This window comes from Scyliorhinus canicula, chromosome 10 (genome assembly GCF_902713615.1).
Source record: "Scyliorhinus canicula chromosome 10, sScyCan1.1, whole genome shotgun sequence".
Lineage (NCBI taxonomy): Eukaryota > Metazoa > Chordata > Chondrichthyes > Carcharhiniformes > Scyliorhinidae > Scyliorhinus > Scyliorhinus canicula.
In genome coordinates, this window is record NC_052155.1 from 89,210,242 (window position 1) to 89,230,652 (window position 20,411).

The 20,411-nt window shown below is 51.1% G+C and overlaps 1 long non-coding RNA gene across 1 annotated transcript in view; it reads right to left on the reverse strand.

Annotated features, from left to right (window-relative positions):
• LOC119972936 overlaps positions 1–16,611 on the reverse strand; it is a 62,604-nt gene extending 45,993 nt beyond the window's left edge. The window contains exons 1-2 of the long non-coding RNA XR_005462183.1: positions 16,503–16,611; positions 16,063–16,142 (exon numbers count right to left, since the gene is read on the reverse strand). This is a non-coding gene — a long non-coding RNA (uncharacterized LOC119972936). The remainder of the gene's footprint in view (positions 1–16,062; positions 16,143–16,502) is intronic.
• Positions 16,612–20,411: the final 3,800 nt, after the last annotated feature.

Sequence of the window (20,411 nt, forward strand, 5' to 3'; positions counted from 1 at the left end):
GAGAGAGCAGTTACCGACAGCAAGGTTGGTCTGCGCCGCAAAGGTGACGATCCACAGTCTCTTCACCCAGATGACCTGTCTCAACTGAGTTGTTCATGTCAGACAAAATAAACTTTCCCTCTCACTGACCACATGTTCATTGACGTGAGCAGCACGGGAGCACAGTGGCTAGCACAGTTATTTCACAACTCCAGGCTCCCAGGTTCGATACCGGGTTTGAGTCACTGTCTGTGCGTTCTTTCTGTGTCCACGTGGGATTCCTCTGGGTGCTCCAGTTTCCTCCCACAGGCCAAACAATGTGCTCGTTAGGTGGATTAGCCACGCTAAATTGCCTTTAGTGTCCAAAAAGGTTAGGTGGTGTTACTGGGTTAGGGGGAATAGGTTGAAGTGTGGGCTTAAATGGGGTGCTCTTTCCAAGGGCCGGAGCAGACTCAATGGGCCGAAAGGCCTACTTCTGCACTGTAAATTCTATTAGAACAAAGAACAAAGAACAAAGAAAATTACAGCACAGGAACAGGCCCTTCGACCCTCCCAGCCTGCGCCGATCCAGATCCTTTATCTAAACCGGTCTCCTATTTTCCACGGTCTACTTCCCTCTGTTCCTGCCCATTCATATACCTGTCTAGATGCATCTTAAATTATGCTATCGTGCCCGCCTCTACCACCTCCGCTGGTAAAGCATTCCAGGCACCCACCACCCTCTGCGTAAAAAACTTTCCACGCACATCTCCCTTAAACTTTCCCACACTCACCTGGAAATCATGACCCCTTGTAACTGACACCCCCACTCTTGGGAAAAGATTGTTGCTATCCACCCTGTCCATACCTCTCGTAATTTTGTAGACCTCAATCAGGTCCCCCCTCAACCTCCATCTTTCCAACGAAAACAATCCTAATCTACTCAACCTTTCTTCATAGCTAGCACCCTCCATACCAGGCAACATCCTGATGAACCTCCTCTGCACCCTCTCCTAAGCATCCACATCCTTCTGGTAATGTGGCGACCAGAACTGCACGCAGTACTCCAAATGTGGCCGAACCAAAGTCCTATACAACTGTAACATGACCTGCCAACTCTTGTACTCAATACCCCTTCCGATGAAGGCAAGCATGCTGTATGCCTTCTTGACCACTCTATCCGCCTGCGTTGCCGCCTTCAGGGTACAATGGACCTGAACTCCCAGATCTCTCTGTACATCAATTTTCCCCAAGACCCTTCCTTTGACCATATAGTCCGCTCTTGAATTTGATCTTACAAAATGCATCACCTCGCATTTGCGTGGATTGAACTCCATCTGCCATTTCTCTCGCCAACTCTCCAATCTATCTATATTTTGTTGTATTCTCTGACAGTCCTCCTCGCTATCTGCAACTCCACCAATCTTAGTATCATCTGCAAACTTGGTAATCAGACCACCTATACCTTCCTCCAGGTCATTTATGTAGATCACAAACAACAGTGGTCCGAGCACAGATCCCTGTGGAACACCACTAGTCACCCTTCTCCATTTTGAGACATTCCCTTCCACCACTACTCTCTGTCTCCTGTTGCCCAGCCAGTTCTTTATCCATCTAGCTAGTACACCCTGAACCCCATACGACTTCACTTTTTCCATCAACCTGCCATGGGAAACCTTATCAAACGCCTTACTAAAGTCCATGTATATGACATCGACAGTCCTTCCCTCATCAATTAACTTTGTCACTTCCTCAAAGAATTCTATTAGGTTTGTAAGACATGACCTTCCCTGCACAAAACCATGCTGCCTATCACTAATAAGTCTATTTTCTTCCAGATGTGAATAGATCCTATCCCTCAGTATCTTCTCCAACAGTTTGCCTACCACTGACGTCAAGCTCCCAGGTCTATAATTCCCTGGATTATCCCTGCTACCCTTCTTAAACAAAGGGACAACATTAGCAATTCTCCAGTCCTCCGGGACCTCACCCGTGCTCAAGGATGCTGCAAAGATATCTGTTAAAGCCCTAGCTATTTCAACCCTCGCTTCCCTCAGTAACCTGGGATAGATCCCATCCGGTCCTGGGGACTTGTCCACCTTAATGTCTTTTAGAATACCCAACACTTCCCCCTTCCGTATCACAACTTGACCTAGAGTATTTAAACATCCATCCCTAGCCTCAACATCCGTCTTGTCCCTCTCCTTTGTGAATACCGATGCAAAGTACTCATTAAGAATCTCACCTATTTCCTCTGAGTCCACGCATAAATTCCCTCTTTTGTCTTTGAGTGGGCCAATCCTTTCTCTAGTTACCCTCTTGCTCCTTACATTACTCGCAGGATCTTCATCTGATGGGGCCAGGCCATCCGGAGTCATTTCCCACTCCCCACCCACCCCCTCCTCCACCACCCAATAGACCACCTCGAAGGACAGGTTCAAAGAGACCACCATCGAGGAGTCACAGCTATCACCCCTACCTTCGATCATCGCAGAGACATAGGGCCCGATTCTCCGCTCCCCACGCGGCGTGGGAGAATCACGGGAGGGACCCCCGACAAAATTCACGCCCCCCTCGGGCCCCCCGCGATCCCCCCCCCCCGGCTCGGAAGAATCGCCGCTCGCCGTTTTTCACGGCAAACGGCGATTCTCCGACCCAGATGGGCCGAGCGGCCTGCCGTTCGCGGCCGTTTCACGACGGCGGCAAACACATCTGGTCACTGCCGTCGTGAAACGGGAGTGAGAAGCCCGTTTGGGGCTTGTAGGTGGCCTAGGAAGGAAAGAGCACCACGACTGTGCTCGGGAGGGGACAGGCCCGCGATCGGTGCCCACCGATCGTCGGGCCGGCGTCCAAATCGGACGCACTATTTCCCCTCCGCCCCCCCGCAAGATCAAGCCGTCACGTCTTGCGGGGCGGCTGAGGGGAAAGACGGTCACCGCGCATGCGCGGGTTCGTGCCTTCCCGATTTTTCCTGGGAGCGGAGATTTCCGCCCATACACTTTGGTGGATGACATTAGTTTCCCCTTATCTCTCGCTCATAGATAAGGGGCAGAATTCTCCGCTCCCGGGAAAAACCGGGAGGGCCATCGTGAACTCAGCCGAGTTTCACGACGGCCTCGGAGGCCGCTCCTCGCCCCCTATTCTCCCCTCCTGGCGGGGCTAGGAGCGGCGCTCCGTAACTTTCGGCCACGGGGGTGTCGTGCTGAGAATAACGTGGCAGGCGCACCTAATGACGTCAGCCGCGCATGTGCAGGTTGGTCGGCCCGACGATCGGTGGGCACCGATCGCGGACCTGTCCCCTCCCGAGCACAGTTGTGGTGCTCATTCCCCACCAGGCCCCCTACAAGCCCCAAACGGGCATCTCCACACCCGTTTCATGATGGCAGCGACCAGGTGTGGTTGCCGCCGTCGTGAAATGGTCGCGAACGGCAGGCCGCTCGGCCCATCCGGGTTGGGGAATCGCCGGTCGCCGTTAAAAACGCGGGCCCTCCCGCGATTCTCCCACGCGGCGTGGGGAGCGGAGAATCGCGCCCAAGGTCTATGAATGAATATACAAGCACTGTTTCAGAACTCATTTTGTTATATTCACACAAAAATTAAATCGAAAGACTTTTCCTGCTTGCCTTGAAATGTCTTTGAGACACTGAAGAGTGAAAGCAAAATCTTCACATGAAAAATAACTCCAGATTTACAAATTAAAAGTAATTTCAACAAAAGGTCTTAAAAGTAGATTTAATGAATGCTTCAACAATTCTCCGACAGCTAAAATTCTTCTCTCTAATCAGTCAAGGACAGGCAATGTGGTTTCTACCATCTTGGGTCCAGAACTTGTTCTTGTGTGTGAAATCATCTTAGTTCAATCTGACTCAAAAACTTGTATTTAGAGATATCCATTAGCTACTTCGCAAATAGGCAATATTCAAACCTAAGGTTCGGGGCTGGAAAAGGTGCTAAATAAAGGGCCAAATGTCATGGTCATTGGAGTTGCAAAATCTGACAAAATTGTCCTAAGTATTATGCAATGCGCTTTTAACTGAGAATTTGTGTCAGGGTGATCAGAGGTGGGGTAAAAACCAAAAATAAAGCATAAATGACAAAAAGATTTCACTAAATTCACGGTCAGTAGGAACAGTAAGTAAATGTGGAAAAAAATGTAGCTTGTTACAAGGCTTGGTATTACTGAATGTGGTCAGTGATAACATGGGTTACATAAGGGAGTTGAAGCATTAAATCCTGAATTTGCATATGAAAAGGATTTGACAGCTGCTTCAATTGGTACCCAAAGAATTATCACCAAACCTTGCTCAAAATAACACCATTGATTCATTTTATGTGCAGAAAACTTGGAGTGGTCTTATTGATGAAAAAAATTAAATATGGGAAAATAGGCCAAACAGCCACTGATAAAAAGTAGGTTTGTCACTGAAAAGGTGAAAGTATAACAGAGGAAGCTAGAGCAACAAGAATCACTAGAAGTACTATCGACTGACACTTACAGAAGTGTAGACCAGGGTGTCAGTGATTTCCCTACTCATTGCCCATAATGATGTGGAGATGCCGGCGTTGGACTGGGGTGAGCACAGTAAGAAGTCTTACAACACCAGGTTAAAGTCCAACAGGTTTGTTTCAAACACGAGCTTTCGGAGCACGGCTCCTTCTTCAGGTGAATGGAAAGGCTTGTTCCAGAAATGTTTATATAGACACAAAGACATTTGAAACAAACCTGTTGGACTTTAACCTGGTGTTGTAAGACTTCTTACTATATAGACACAGTCAGAGATGCCCCGGAATGCGAGCACCTGCAGGCAATCAAATCATCAAAGATGCAGAGAGAGAGGTAACTCCAGGTTAAAGAGGTGTGAATTGTCCCAAGCCAGTTCAGTCGGTAGGCCTCTGCAAGTCCAGGCTTGTTGGTGGGGGCCGAATGTAATGCGACATGAATCCCAGATCCCGGTTGAGTCCGCATTCATGCGTGCGGAACTTAGCTATAAGTTTTTGCTCAGCAATTTTGCGTTGTCGCGTCTCCTGAAGGCCTCCTTGTAGAATGCTGACCCGGAGATCAGAGGCTGAATGTCCTTGACTGCTGAAGTGTTCCCCAACTGGAAGGGAACAGTCCTGCCTGTTGATAGTCGCACGATGCCCGTTTATTCGTTGTCGCAGTGTCTGCATGGTCTCGCCAATGTACCACGCTTCGGGACATCCTTTCCTGCAGCGTATGAGGTAGACTACATTGGTCGAGTCGCACGAGTATGCGCCGCGTACCTGGTGGGTGGTGTTTCCACGTGTAATGGTGGTGTCCATGTCGATGATCTGGCATGTCTTGCAGAGATTACCCTGGCAGGGTTTTGTGGTGTTGTGGTTGCTGTTCTGAAGGCTGGGTAATTTGCTGCAAACAATGGTTTGTTTGAGGTTGCGCGGTTGTTTGAAGGCCAGTAGTGGGGGTGTGGGGATGACCTTGGCAAGATGTCCATCCTCGCTGATGATGTGTTGGAGGCTGCGAAGAAGATGTCGTAGTTTCTCCGCCCCAGGAAAGTACTGGACGACGAAGGGTACTCTGTCAGTGGTGTCCCGTGTTTGTCTTCTGAGGAGGTCGGTGCGGTTTTTTGCTGTGGCGCGGTGGAACTGTCGATCAATGAGTCGAGCGCCATATCCCGTTCGTACGAGGGCATCTTTCAGCATCTGTAGGTGTCTGTTGCGCTCCTCCTTGTCTGAGCAGATCCTGTGTATACGGAGGGCTTGTCCATAGGGGATGGCTTCTTTAATGTGTTTCGGGTGAAAGCTGGAGAAGTGGAGCATCGTGAGATTATCTGTGGGCTTGCGGTAAAGCGAGGTGCTGAGGTGACCGTCCTTGATGGAGACGAGTGTGTCCAAGAATGGAACTGAATTTGGAGAATAGTCCATGGTGAGTTTGATGGTGGGATGGAACTTATTGATGTCATCGTGTAGTCGTTTCAGTGATGTCTCGCCGTGGGTCCAAAGGAAAAAAATGTCATCGATGTATCTGGTGTATAGCATCGGTTGAAAGTCCTGTGTGGTGAGGAAGTCCTGTTCAAACTTGTGCATGAAGATGTTGGCATATTGAGGTGCAAATTTGGTCCCCATGGCTGTTCCGTGCGTCTGGATGAAGAATTTGTTGTCGAAGGTGAAGACGTTGTGGTCTAGAATGAAACGGATGAGTTGCAGAATTGCGTCTGGAGATTGGCAGTTGTCGGTGTTGAGGACTGAGGCTGTTGCAGCAATGCCGTCGTCATGGGGGATGCTGGTGTAGAGTGCCGAGACATCCATTGTGACGAGGAATGTTCCTGGTTCAACTGGTCCATGGGTGCTGAGTTTCTGTAGGAAGTCCGTCGTGTCGCGACAGAAGCTGGGTGTACCTTGTACGATGGGTTTCAAGATGCCCTCGATGTGGCCAGAGAGGTTCTCACACAGGGTCCCATTGCCTGAAACGATAGGACGGCCTGGTGTGTTGGCCTTGTGTATTTTCGGGAGGCAGTAGAGATCTCCAATGCGGGGATTACGTGGGATGAGAGCACGTAGGGTGTTCTGAAGGTCTGGATCTAAGGTCTTGATCAGTCTGCTGAGTTGGCGGATGTGTTCCTTGGTTGGATCTGCGGGTAACTGCCTGTAGTGTTCCTGGTTGTCGAGTTGTCGGTATACTTCTTTGCAGTAGTCTGTTCTGTTCAGTATGACGGTGGCCCCTCCTTTGTCTGCTGGTTTGATGACGATGTTGCGGTTGGTCTTGAGAGTGCGGATGCGAGTGCGAGTGCGGATCCCGTACGAACGGGATATGGCGCTCGACTCATTGATCGACAGTTCCACCGCGCCACAGCAAAAAACCGCACCGACCTCCTCAGAAGACAAACACGGGACACCACTGACAGAGTACCCTTCGTCGTCCAGTACTTTCCTGGGGCGGAGAAACTACGACATCTTCTTCGCAGCCTCCAACACATCATCAGCGAGGATGGACATCTTGCCAAGGTCATCCCCACACCCCCACTACTGGCCTTCAAACAACCGCGCAACCTCAAACAAACCATTGTTTGCAGCAAATTACCCAGCCTTCAGAACAGCAACCACAACACCACAAAACCCTGCCAGGGTAATCTCTGCAAGACATGCCAGATCATCGACATGGACACCACCATTACACGTGGAAACACCACCCACCAGGTACGCGGCGCATACTCGTGCGACTCGACCAATGTAGTCTACCTCATACGCTGCAGGAAAGGATGTCCCGAAGCGTGGTACATTGGCGAGACCATGCAGACACTGCGACAACGAATAAACGGGCATCGTGCGACTATCAACAGGCAGGACTGTTCCCTTCCAGTTGGGGAACACTTCAGCAGTCAAGGACATTCAGCCTCTGATCTCCGGGTCAGCATTCTACAAGGAGGCCTTCAGGAGACGCGACAACGCAAAATTGCTGAGCAAAAACTTATAGCTAAGTTCCGCACGCATGAATGCGGACTCAACCGGGATCTGGGATTCATGTCGCATTACATTCGGCCCCCACCAACAAGCCTGGACTTGCAGAGGCCTACCGACTGAACTGGCTTGGGACAATTCACACCTCTTTAACCTGGAGTTACCTCTCTCTCTGCATCTTTGATGATTTGATTGCCTGCAGGTGCTCGCATTCCGGGGCATCTCTGACTGTGTCTATATAAACATTTCTGGAACAAGCCTTTCCATTCACCTGAAGAAGGAGCCGTGCTCCGAAAGCTCGTGTTTGAAACAAACCTGTTGGACTTTAACCTGGTGTTGTAAGACTTCTTACATTGCCCATAATAGCATGGCAGGGATTAATAGATTCCTGTTTGAGTTAATAAGTACATGCCTGTGACTGACCATTCTAAGTAGGTTACGGCTGAACAAATCTTGTTTGAAGTTCTTGTGAGGTAATTACATTATTTACAGGTTCTGTTATGGTAACCTGCCAAATCTACCAATGAGACATCACAACCACCACACATTTGTAGCCAGCTTCAGCTCATCTAATCCTTCATTCAACTGTGTGAAGTATCAGCTCATTAAAGGGCATGAGCAGCTCTCAGGTGGCTTGCCTTGTTTACTAGTGTGATTGCAAACACATCTCCGAGGGCTGCTCTGGCTGTTGTAGCTCTTTAAGAAATGTGCAACTGCCAACATTTCTAATTTCAGTTACCTGCATTGGAAAGCTAGAGTTAGAAATCAACACAGTACATCAGGTGTGCACATCAATCACAGTCAAATACCAACTTATTGCAGCAGCGATGAATTATTGGCTGAGTCAAGTGACTTTAATCAATGTGCTAACAATGTTACCTTGCCACATTTGAATTACCAGAGCTTCTCCTTCTTCCAAGATTTTGTTTTGAAGGGCACATCCAATATATATTTTCTGAACATTACAGCAGCTGCATTAACCCTCATTTAAGCCTTCAGAAAAATCATCTCATCCAAATTTTATAATGGATTCTTTATTTTACAGCCTATAGTGAATGCTTTCAGAGACATACTCCCCAAAAATCCTCGTCACAAATGCTGATACAAAGAATAAATATCCTCACTCCAACTCTTTACCTCATTAGCCCAGGCACATATATAAGCAAATGTTTATGCAGATTTCAATTACATATGCTCCAATAACAATTATTACTAGGTTAAATTAAAGCTTAAATGGAAAAGAAAAATCAAGTAATGCATATTTGAGAATTTAAGTCAACATTATCAGCTGCTGTTAATACTGGACAAGTCAAATCTCAGAGTGAAACCTGGCTTAAGAGATCCTAACTCTTTTTTATGGAATTATGAAGGAAAGTTACTGAACAAATTCGCAGGAGTCTGCTGATGAACTTTTAATATAAAGAATAAACTATTTATTGAAACAAGAAATGGAAACAATATTACATTAGGCAAAAAATTTGAGGATTCAAATTCCTCCTATTCCATTACCCAATATTTTTACAGAAACATGAACCAGTAAAAGGTTACCACTGGATTTACACAAAAGGCTTGTTCCTTGGGATTGGTACAGCTGCGAACAGCTTTTCTTATTGTGCATTCCTGAGCATTCACTTGATGCTTCTCACTTAATTTGCATCTCTCCCCCAGATACCTGAAAACCGTACCCTGAACTCATTGTCTCTCCAACTGTTAAGCAAACAAACTAGTTCCTTGTTGAAACCCGATGGGAGGCCATGGGATCTACAACATCAGAGTCCCTGTGGCCTCACCTGAGTATGATCTCCCTTGCTAAGGGGCGGAGTTACACCCTTCAGTCAAGGCCTCATGGGACAATAAATACCCCCGTCCAAGTGTGGGCCGACCACAGGAGACCCTTCGGAGAGTAGGAGTTATGGCATAGTAGGGCAAATAAACTTGTGTTTTTTTTAACAGTGATTGCTTCCATGCGGTCGCTCGTCTGGACCTTTACACTCCTTAAACTCAGTCTTCCAGTAGCACCTCTGCTAAACTCATCACTTTACTGAGTCCCATAATTGATTATTCAGTCAACTACTGTCCCACTACCCTTGCAGTTTTTCTTCTTCGAGAATTTAAAATCCCTGTTTTGTCTTTCTGACACACACTGACATATCCCTCTCTCAACTCCTAACTTTTCTGTGCCTGTGTCCCTGAATCACTGTCACTAGGCAACAGTAAAGTTTTTCTACTTTGTGCTTTCCCAGAATCGATGCACTTTCAACCCCTTTTAACAAAGCTTATATTTCTACTTGTAAAGCTCAAGATCCTCTTGGCCTTTCTTACACTTTCTCATACAAGCTGATTGGCAAAGATTGCTGGATGATCTGAAGGTGCCTTGATTGCTATGTTTGTGCAGTCTATGATTCCTGGTATTCTTGGGATTCCAGCCACTGCTGCAGATGTGGGAGAAATGCTTGGTGACATCACTTGCACGACTGCATAGAGATACCAAAGAGACTTCTCAGGTGTTAATATATGGGAGGGATGTCTGAAATTGAGAACTTGCAACATTCAGGAAACTGAAATGGGGAATCCTCTGAAATGATGGGCTTTGAAATGGAGGTGTTCCTTGGTTTTCCCTTTTTACCTGCTCTCAGGTGGCTTTCTGGCACTTGAAACTTGTCACACAAACTCTGTTGCACAAAACTATGTGCAAAAGTGTTCAACAAAAATGGACACAACCTTTATCTTGGCAGTCTTCTGACTCATGAGATGATTGTCTGTCCCATTACTGTCAACTCTAACCTTGATCTTTGCTGCCGAGTTATTAATGCAAACAAGGGAACATTCCTGGCTTCTCAAACCCAACTTGGATGAAAGAGCCCTGGACATGTTAATTTTGTCCCAGGGAAGCAAGTGTTAATGGGAGTCTGGCCCACCATCCCAGACACAGTGTGGAGGCAGCTACAGGGCTGCTGGATATGGAGGGAGGCTATGTGAAAACTGTCCTCGGGGCTTGTACGAAAATGAATGAAATAAAACCCAACTCTCCAGCTTTCACCCTTCACACCTGCATACGCTCCCCATGCCCCGGTCCATGGCAATCTATGCCACCTCATGCCCTCACCCAATCACCATAGAGCCTCATGCCCACTATGCAAACTATGTCCCTCTACCCAACCACCATGGTTCCTAATACCATCCATTCCAACTATGCTCTTCTACCCAGCCCATGTCCATTTATAGCAACTGCGCCAACATAGTGCCAACTCATGCCAACCAATGCTCTTACACACCACTCCATGGGGAGATGGAATAAAATAATGTTTTCAGTTCTTAAAGTCTTCTGATGATTTCACTATTAAAAAAACACTCATTAATAAAACAACATTCACTATATTTAATTCTTTGAAGTACATAGGGCTGGATTCTTGACTATGTCCGGAGGATGTGTCTGGTCTTATGACCAAAAAGTCGGCACCATCCCTGCAACGATGCTCCGCCGGTGAGGGGCTAGCAGCGCGGCACGTAAACCTGCAGATAAGGCCGGAGAATGGCCGAGTCCGTGGCCGTGTATGCACACGGTGGCGACCTGCGTCGGCCACACCGCACAACATGGCGCCAGCCGCGTGCAGATTCGGCATGCCAGATAATGCCCCCGATAACCCCCCTTGTCACCTTGGACCAACATCCACCTATCCCCCCAGCCCCCGCCGAAGCCCTCCCTACCAGTGGAACGGCTCCTCCCCAACTGTGGTGGTGCTGGACACAGTCCGCAGCCATCTCATGAGGTCTCCGAAAACTGAGAGGACACACGAACGTCGCGGTCGGTAAGTCGGCCAATCGGGAGCGGAACATCGAGGGAGGGCCTCAGGTGATGTCCTGAGGCCATACCAACGGCGTGCTGTGTACTCAGGGATTACACCATTTTTGAGGGCGCAAAGCATCCGCAAAACGGCGCTGGCCACAATTTCAGTGTAAAAACAGATTCGCCAGCCAATCGCCAAACATGATTTCGCCGTCGACAATTGGAGAATCCCGCCCTTTATTTCTTATAAAAATAAATAGTTCCTTTGCATATTTAATCCTCTAGATGAGCAAGCATTCACATCCATAGCTGCACATCAAAGGCTTCATAACCAACTGGAACTGTCAATCAAACTGTGAATGGATAGCAACTCTTATAATCATAAATTGTGAAATTGGTAATGCAGCACCAATCCCACAATGATAACCCTCAGATGTCAATAGAGTAAAATAGCAAGGAATGATTTTGCTTTAATTGCTGACTTAAAACAAAATTTGAGGGCAGGAGATTTTTTTTGCTTTGGCAGCTTGTCAATTCCAATTAATTTACCCAATCTTATGCACATTCATATATACTTTTAATAATACCAAAGGGCACTTGACTTTCCCAAAGATGTCCCTGAACCTAGACAAAATTATACCTTGGGCGCGATTCTCCGCACCACACACCGGGGGGGGGAGAATCACGGGAGGGCCGGGCGAATCACGACACGCCGCCCTGGCACCCCCCGCGATTCTCCCACCCCTCCCAAAATGGCTTGTCGCGTTTTTCGACGGGCCGCTCGGAGAATCGCCGCTCGCCGTTTCTCACGGCGACCGGCGATTCTCTGGCCCGGATGGACCAAGCGGCCTGCTGAACCCGGCAGGTTCATGCCAGCGCCAACCACATCTGGTCGCTGCCGGCATGAACAGCGCGCGACCTCTGTGTTTGGGGCCTGTGGGGGGGCGGATGGAGGATCGAGCACCACGGGCGTGCTCAGGAGATGTCTGGCCCGCGATCTGTGCCCACCGATCGTCGGGCCGTCGTCTCTAAAAGACGCACTCTTTTCCCTCCGCCGCCCCGCAAGATCAAGCCGCCATGTCTTGCGGGGCAGCGGAGGGGAAGACGGCAACCGCGCATACGCGGGTTGGTGCTGGCCGACCTGCGCATGCACGGCTGCGTCATTTAGGCGCCGCCGGCTGCGTCATTCCCGGCACGCCGCTTTGACGCAAGATTCAAGGTCCGGCGCCCAAGATTCACCCGTCGCCGCTCCTAGCCCCCCCCGGGGGGGGGAATAAGGGGTGAGGAGCGGCCTCCGACGCTGGAGTGAAACACTCCGGGTTTCACTCCGCCGTCGGCTGTTTGTCTCCCTTTGGGAGAATCGCGGCCCTTATCTCTCCAAAAGGGATCTGTTTGATTGGGCCTGTATTCACTGGAATTCAGAAGGCAGAGAGATGATCAACTGAAAAGTATACAATTCTAACAGTGTTGGACAGACTAGATGTAGGGAGGATGTTTTTCGAAGTTGGGGTATCTAGGACCGGGGACACAGTCACAGAACCTGAGGTAGACCATTTATGGCTGAAATGAGGAAAAATGTTTTCACTCAAAGGGTATGAACCTGTGGAATTCTCTAACAAAGAAGACAGTGGAGACCAGGGGTGAAATTCTCCGACCCCGCAGGGTTTTTAATTCTCTGACCGGCCAAAAACCGGCGCTGTGCAAATCCCGCCGGCAGCCTCTGAAAACAGCTGGCGCCGGCGGGATGTCATAATATTTTTGTTTCCACAAATCTCCGGCCCGGATGGGCCGAAGTCCTGCCGACGTGGCCACGGGTCACGTCGGCGAAAATCACAGTAGCTTTAAAACGGCGTCAACCATTGAAGATGGTTGACGCCGTTCAGTGTCGGGGGGGGGGGGGGGTTGCGGCATCGGAGGGAGGGGGTTGCGGCATCGGGGGGGGGGGTTGCGGCATCGGGGGGGGGTTGCGGCATCGGGGGGGGGGTTGCGGCATCGGGGGGGTTGCGGCATCGGGGGGGGTTGCGGCATCGGTGGGGGGTTGCGGCATCGGGGAGGTTGCGGCATCGGGGGGGGGGGTTGCGGCATCGGGGGGGGTTTGCGGCATCGGGGGGGGTTGCGGCATCGGGGGGGGGTTGCGGCATCGGGTGGGTTGCGGCATCGGGGGGGGTTGCGGCATCGGGGGGGGTTGCGGCATCGGGGGGGTTGCGGCATCGGGGGGGGTTGCGGCATCGGGGGGGGTTGCGGCATCGGGGGGGGTTGCGGCAATCGGGGGGGTTGCGGCATCGGGGGGGGTTGGCGGCATCGGGGGGGGGTTGCGGCATCGGGGGGTGTGTTGCGGCATCGGGGGGGTTGCGGTTTTGGGGGGGGTTGCGGCATCGGGGGGTGGGGGTTGCGGACATGGGGGGGGTTGCGGCATCGGTGGGGGGTTGCGGCATGGGGGGGGCTTGCGGCATCGGGGGGGTTGCGGCATCGGGGGGGGTTGCGGAATCGGGGGGGGGGTTTGCGGCATGGGGGGGTTTGGGGGCAGCGGCGTGCAGAGAGGGGGGGCGACGGATGCCCGGGGCCAACGCACCGTCGCCCCCCCCCTCTGCACGCCGCTGCCCCCTACCCCAACCACCCCCCCCTCACCACCCCTACCTCCCTCCAACGTCCCTACCCCCTCCCCACCACCCTACCACCCCCCTCCCACCACCCCTACCCCCCTCCAACGCCGCCCCCCCATCTCTCGCAACGCCGCAACCCCCCACCTCAACGCCGCAACCCCCCCTCATCGCCGCAAGCCCCCCTCTCAACGCGGTCCCCCCCCCTCTCAACGCACTGGTCCCCCCTCCCCCCTCAACGCCGGTACCCACACCCCGTCCCCCTCCCTCTGAAGGCCGGTACCCACACCCCCCCCCCTCTGAAGGCCGGTACCCACACCCCCCCTCTCTCCTCCTCCCCCCCTTCCTCCCTCCTCCCCCCCTCCTTCCTCCTCCCCACTTCCTTCCTCCTCCCCCCCTTCCTTCCTCCGTTAGTGGGGGGGGGGTGCGGCGTTAGTGGGGGGGGTGCGGCGTTGGGGGGGGTAGGGGTGGTGAAGGGGGTAGGGGTGGTGAGGGGAGGGGGTTGGGTAGGGGCAGCTGCGTGCAGAGGGGGGGCGACGGTGCGTTGGCCCCGGGCATCCGTCGCCCCCCTCCTCTGCATGCCGCTGCCCCTACCCCAACCCCCTCCCCTCACCACCCCTACCCCCTTCACCACCCCTACCCCCCTCCAACGCCGCCCCCCCTCTCTCAACTCAACACCGCAACCCCCCCCTCAACTCAACGCCGCAAACCCCCCTTCCCTCAACTCAACGCCGCAAACCCCCCCCCCCTCTCAACTCAACGCTGCAACCCCCCCCCCCCTCTCCTCTCAACTCAACGCCGCAAACCCCCCAACGCCGGGTCTGTCTCTCTGCTCCTCCCCCCCCCCCCCCCCCAAATGCCGGTCTGTCTCTCTCCTCCTCCTCCCCCCCCCAATGCCGGTCTGTCTCTCTACTCCTCCTCCTCCCCCCCCCCCCCCCCCAAATGCCGGTCTGTCTCTCTCTCTCCCCCCCCCCCAATGCCGGTCTGTCTCTCTACTCCTCCTCCTCCCCCCCCCCCCCCCCAAAATGCCGGTCTGTCTCTCTCCTCCTCCTCCCCCCCCCAATGCCGGTCTGTCTCTCTCCTCCTCTCCCCCCCCCCCCCCCCCCCCTCCAAACGCCGGGCTGTCTCTCTCTCTCTCCCCTCCCCCCCCCAAAATGCCGGTCTGTCTCTCTCCTCCTCTCCCCTCCCCCCCCCCCCCCCCCCCCAAAACGGCGGGTCTCACCACTTCAGCAGCTGGTGAAACTGACGCATATCGCGTCAGTCCGCTGCTGGCCCCTCCGGGAATGGAGAATCGCCGCCTAAAAGAAGGCCCCCACGCCGGAGTCATCTACACCAATTTTGCTCGCCGGAAATCGGCGTTACGACGGTCTGCAGAGAATTTCGCCCCAAGTCACCGAATGTATTCAAGAAAGAGATAAATTTTTAAAAGATTTAATGGCATCATTGGGTATGGGGAGAAAGCAGGAATACGGTATTGAGATCGAGGGGCAGCCGTGATCATATTGAATGGTGAAGCAGGTTTGAATGGCCTACTTTCTACGTTTCTAACTTGAGAGTACAAGGCACTTTAACCTTTAACAGTTTTAAAAAACTGACAAAGGTTGGCCATTGTGTGAATACCTCATGGACAGGCTGGGAATAATACAATAGCAAGCACCCCCTCAAGCTGATCACATCTCCACTCCATCCCGCCAACTCCTGCTGCATTCCCCTCAGCAGCACTCTCACTGTTGACAAAAAACCCTGACCATCTTGCAATGGGCACGCTGAATTGATCTGTCGCCTCCTCACATTGTTCACCATCCCTAACTGGATGCCAATCCTCAAAGTGTGCCCTTACTTATCTGCCTTCCAGAAATATTGAAAGTGTGCTGCTGCTGTTGCAAATGAAGTCAGGACCTAAAAATAGTCCCAACAGTCAAAGATTTTCTATGACGCAAAAATTGTGCCCCAAGCGTAGTTTTCAGGTAAAGTGTCATTGATGGGTAGGCAATATTTGATTCAAGAAAAAATCTATCCGAAAATTTTAAGGTATCATCTAGGTTTAGATTCTGCATAATATGATTTCATAATGCAGCACCACAAATTTAAAGCCATTTCAGGGATTTGTTATGCAGCAATTAAAGTAAGCTTCAATCACAGTTAATTTGACAGATAAATAGCACCATAAATTAAAATTCATCGACTTACTTCATTATTGATCATCACACGTTGCTCCATATGGAATACACAATGTTTTAATAAAACAAATTAATGATGTACAGATTATTATCCATTGCTCACCTTTGATTGCACATCCCACTGGTAGCTAATGAATACTTTGGGCTGCACCTCATCACTGTCAAAAGGCCACAGAATTGAAGCTGTAGGGAAAGCGACACAGAATCATTCCCAGCATAATGTACAATCCAATCAAAATCATATAGGATAGAGATTCCAAGAAGGGAAACATTCTGATCAGCGCCAACCTACAAAGTGGGAGCAAGAAAATCAGTTAGTGATATGTCAGATCCCTGATCCACATTGGGCAACAAGCAATGTCCAACATTCCTTTACTGCTGGACTATTTTCCATTTATTCTTGCCACCTCACATCAAATGGAAAAAGGTGGGATGTCGTAATGGTTCTTTTGCGAGTGGAATTTTCGTGATGTTTTCAGTGGGAGTGACATGAATGGTTCAGTAATGGTTCATAAAATGTATAAATCAACAGCTGCAACATACCCTATGATATCTCTTTTTCTGACATTGTCTATTGTCCACTCCTCAGAACATGAGTTATTTCTTCCTCACATCGGCACAAACGTGCTGCTGCTATGTATGCCCCAACCTTGACATAGAGCAAAAGAGACAATGCCTTTTGTTTACTTTGGTATGTAGGTAAACCTTAGTTCTCAGCATGAAACCCATAATAAGTGAGGTGACAAGAAAAGGCAATGAGAAATTACACAGCATTCAAGGCATGAATGACATTAATTTTCCAGTCACTTTTGCAGTTCCTAAGAAGGGGCATATTCGACTTGAAACATTGGGTGCGATTTTAGGCTGGGTCACGCTTGAGAGAGAGAGCGACACAGCCATTAGATTGCGAGACAAGCCAAAATCAAGAACGGGTGCCAATCGGATTGTGATCTAACTGGCCTGCCCCCATTGGCAAAATCAGGATCCAGCTGCAGCATTGGCGAGAAATCAGTAGTCACAAATTGAAGCCAATCTCCATACAATTAACATGAACGACCTCCTATCTCATGGCCTCCTGTGATTTAACCACCTCTCCAGCAAGTGGTCACACGGGCGCCAATTAGTATGCCTTTTTTAAAACATGAAGCTGGCGGAATGACTGCTGTGGGGATCTGGGGAGGTGAGTCGCCATCTTCGCTCCCATGTGTGGGTGGCCACAGGGCGGGGAGGGGGGCATTGGTGGGTGACTAACCCCTGGGCTGCGAGGGAGGTTGGGGGTTGAGTGTCACAGCGTCTGTGGGTCCACCATGCCACCGGCTGGATCGGGAGTAACCATTACAGAGGCAATCCCAGCCCTTGACTGACTGTCCCACACGCCACCCATAGCTCCCACTATGGAGGTCTCTGGCTGCGCAGCTTACTGCTATTGCTTATAGCTTAAACGGAATTGGCAATCGCAGTGAAGTGTGCGCTTCACACATCCGAAGTAGATCCCTGTGGATAGGCATGTGTGCCATGTAGCATGCGGGGGTTATTGCTGAGCATCCCAATCAAACAGTGATGCCTGGACACTGTGCTAGAGCACTGCAGGAAGCAACACCACTGATGCAGCAGCCAACATCCAAACACCCAGGGCTGGACCCCAGCACCGGGGACATTTCCGTGATCAGAGGGTGGGTGTGTGCACCAGGGAGGGGACTAGCACCCGGTTCAGGTAACGTTACTTGCGGGTGTCTGGTATACAGGGTCTGGGGTCTGGTGACCAGGGCCCCCCGCTGTGGCTGAAAGTGCGTGGTCAGGACATGTTGGATGGCAGGGGATATAGGGGTGTAGAGGAAGCAATAGGGGACTGGATCAGTCTCTCACCCTCTCCAATTCTTTACAGATAGTACAAGAGATGGGTGACATCTTGGACCGCACGGAAGCTGCCCTCATGGTGCTGCTGGCAAGCCACGTGGCCAGACGCTGGAGGAAGCAGTGGCAACATGAACAGAAGCTCGAGGCGGATGCCCATATGGAGGGCAATGCCTCACACCTTGAGGACCCGGCTGCCCATCACACCATGGAGGGGCCCAGAGGAGGAGGTCCACGTAAGCTCAAGCCGGCATTGCTGGTCTTTCAAACAGAGGACAGACAGCATGTGCCACAGGAGGCTCCACCTCAACAAGGGGACGGTGCGGCACCTTTGCCATGTCTTCATGGCATCATGTGGAGGAGGAGGACACCCACGCCCGGTGGCCATCAAGGTCACTGCATCCCTGAACCTCGACACATCAGGGTCATTCCAGGTCTTGTGTAGGATTTCACAAGCTACAGCCCACAACTATATGCGTCAGGTCACGGATGCCCTGTTTGCCCGGGCAGAAAACTATATAACGTTTGACATGGACCAAGCCCAACAGGATGCCCAGGTTGCAGAATTCTCTGCCATCATTGGGTTGCCCTCGGTACAGGAGGTAGTGGATAGCACAATGTTGTCTTGCACTCAGTTGGTCATCTGGTATTGCCCTACATCAAGGGGTCCACTCCCTGAACATTCAACTCGTGTGCGACCATCACATGAAGATCATGCACTTGTTTGTACATTTCCCAGGAAAATGCATGACAACCACATCCTGGGGCAGTCAGACATCCTGACCTCTTCCTGGACCACCCAAGGAAGAGGCTACCAGGAGCGGGTATCCTTCTCTTCCATGTGGTGCCAAGTCTGTGAGGACATGGCACAGGTGCTGCACCATCCCCTGGTTGAGACGGAGCATCCTGCGGCACACGCTATTCGTCATGTTTTCAAACAACCAGTGATGCCTGTATACCTGAAAATGAAATGAAATGAAAATCGCTTATTGTCACGAGTAGGCTTCAATGAAGTTACTGTGAAAAGCCCCTAGTCGCCACATTCCGGCGCCTGTCCGGGGAGGCTGGTACGGGAATCGAACCGTGCTGCTGGCCTGCTTGGTCTGCTTTAAAAGCCAGCGATTTAGCCTGGTGAGCTAAACCAGCCCCTTGGGCCATAACGGGCCTCCCCCTCTGGGTCCCTCCCTCACCTGATGGGCAGAGGGGTCCACAGGGTATGGCATAGGGCCCTGCACATGGGCCGCCACCTTGAATCTCTTTTGATATTGCTGCTGCCACCTCCTCCGGCATCTGGCCACCTGGCCTGCCAGCAGCAGCACGACTGCAGCCTCTGCAGGGTCCAAAATATCGTCCATATCATGTAATATCTGGAAGGAATCGGCAGAGGTGTGAGTCTGACAGCCAGTGGTGTCCCCCACCCCAGGACCCTCCATCCCCTATTGCTTCCCCTCCTCACCCCGCCCTCCCCACACATCCATGGTGACAGTGGGAGCCCCTGTTCATAGGCCCCCAGACCCTGGACTTCAGACACCTGCACCTTACATTACCTGGAGCGGGTGCTGGACCCCTCCCCGGTGCACACACCCACCCTCGGGTTCCGGAATTTCTCTCGTGTTTTAACGGCCTCATCGTGCTCACACATAGTGCAAAACGGTCATTAAATTGCGCCCTTAATATTAATTGATAGCACTGGCAGAAATTGCTTCAGTTATGTAAGCCTGTGATGGAATTTTAAAAGTGGTTCACAACCTGGCAATCCAACAAGAAACACAAATCTTGCACATTTCATGAAATTGCAGGCAGACATTATTATTAATTTTCAAATTTAACAAATTAAGACACCTGATGCAGAACTTCCTTAGAAGAAAATGCATATCAGGATTTAGGACATTGGGCGCGATTCTCCGCACCCCACGCCAGGTGGGAGAATCGAATCGCGGGAGGGCCGGGCGAATCACGCCACGCCGCCCTGGCACCCCCCTCGATTCTTCCACCCCCCCCCCTCCCCCACAAAATGACGTGTCACGTTTTTCGACAGGCCGCTCGGAGAATCGCCGCTCGCTGTTTCTCACGGCAACCAGAAATTCTCCGGCCCGAATGGGCCGAGCGGCCTTCCGAACCCGAATCTGGAGTCGGATGTTTGTCTCCTGATGGGAGAATTCCGCCCATTGCATCAGAGCAGTTCATTAATATTAATGGCATGAATTCTGCAGAATATGCTGACTTATGTTCTAAACGTCCAGATATGCATGCTACTACACAGTGCTCCTTGATAAAATCCAGCAATATGTTTGAGGTATGATGGAAAACCTACAGTAGAGCAATGCAAGAGAGTTAAACGGGCCACCGAATTTCTAAGTACCCAAGGCTTCTTCGACAGCACATTCCAAATCCATGACCTCTAACACCTTGAAGGACAAAAGCAGGAAACACATGGGAACACCAGTACCTGCAATTTCACCTCCAAGCCACACACCATCCCAACTTGGAAATATATCATTGTTTCTTCACTGTCGCTGGGTCAAAATCTTAGAACTCCCTCCCTAACAGCACACTGAGTGTATACACCAGGCATTGTCAAACTAGGGGGCGTGACCC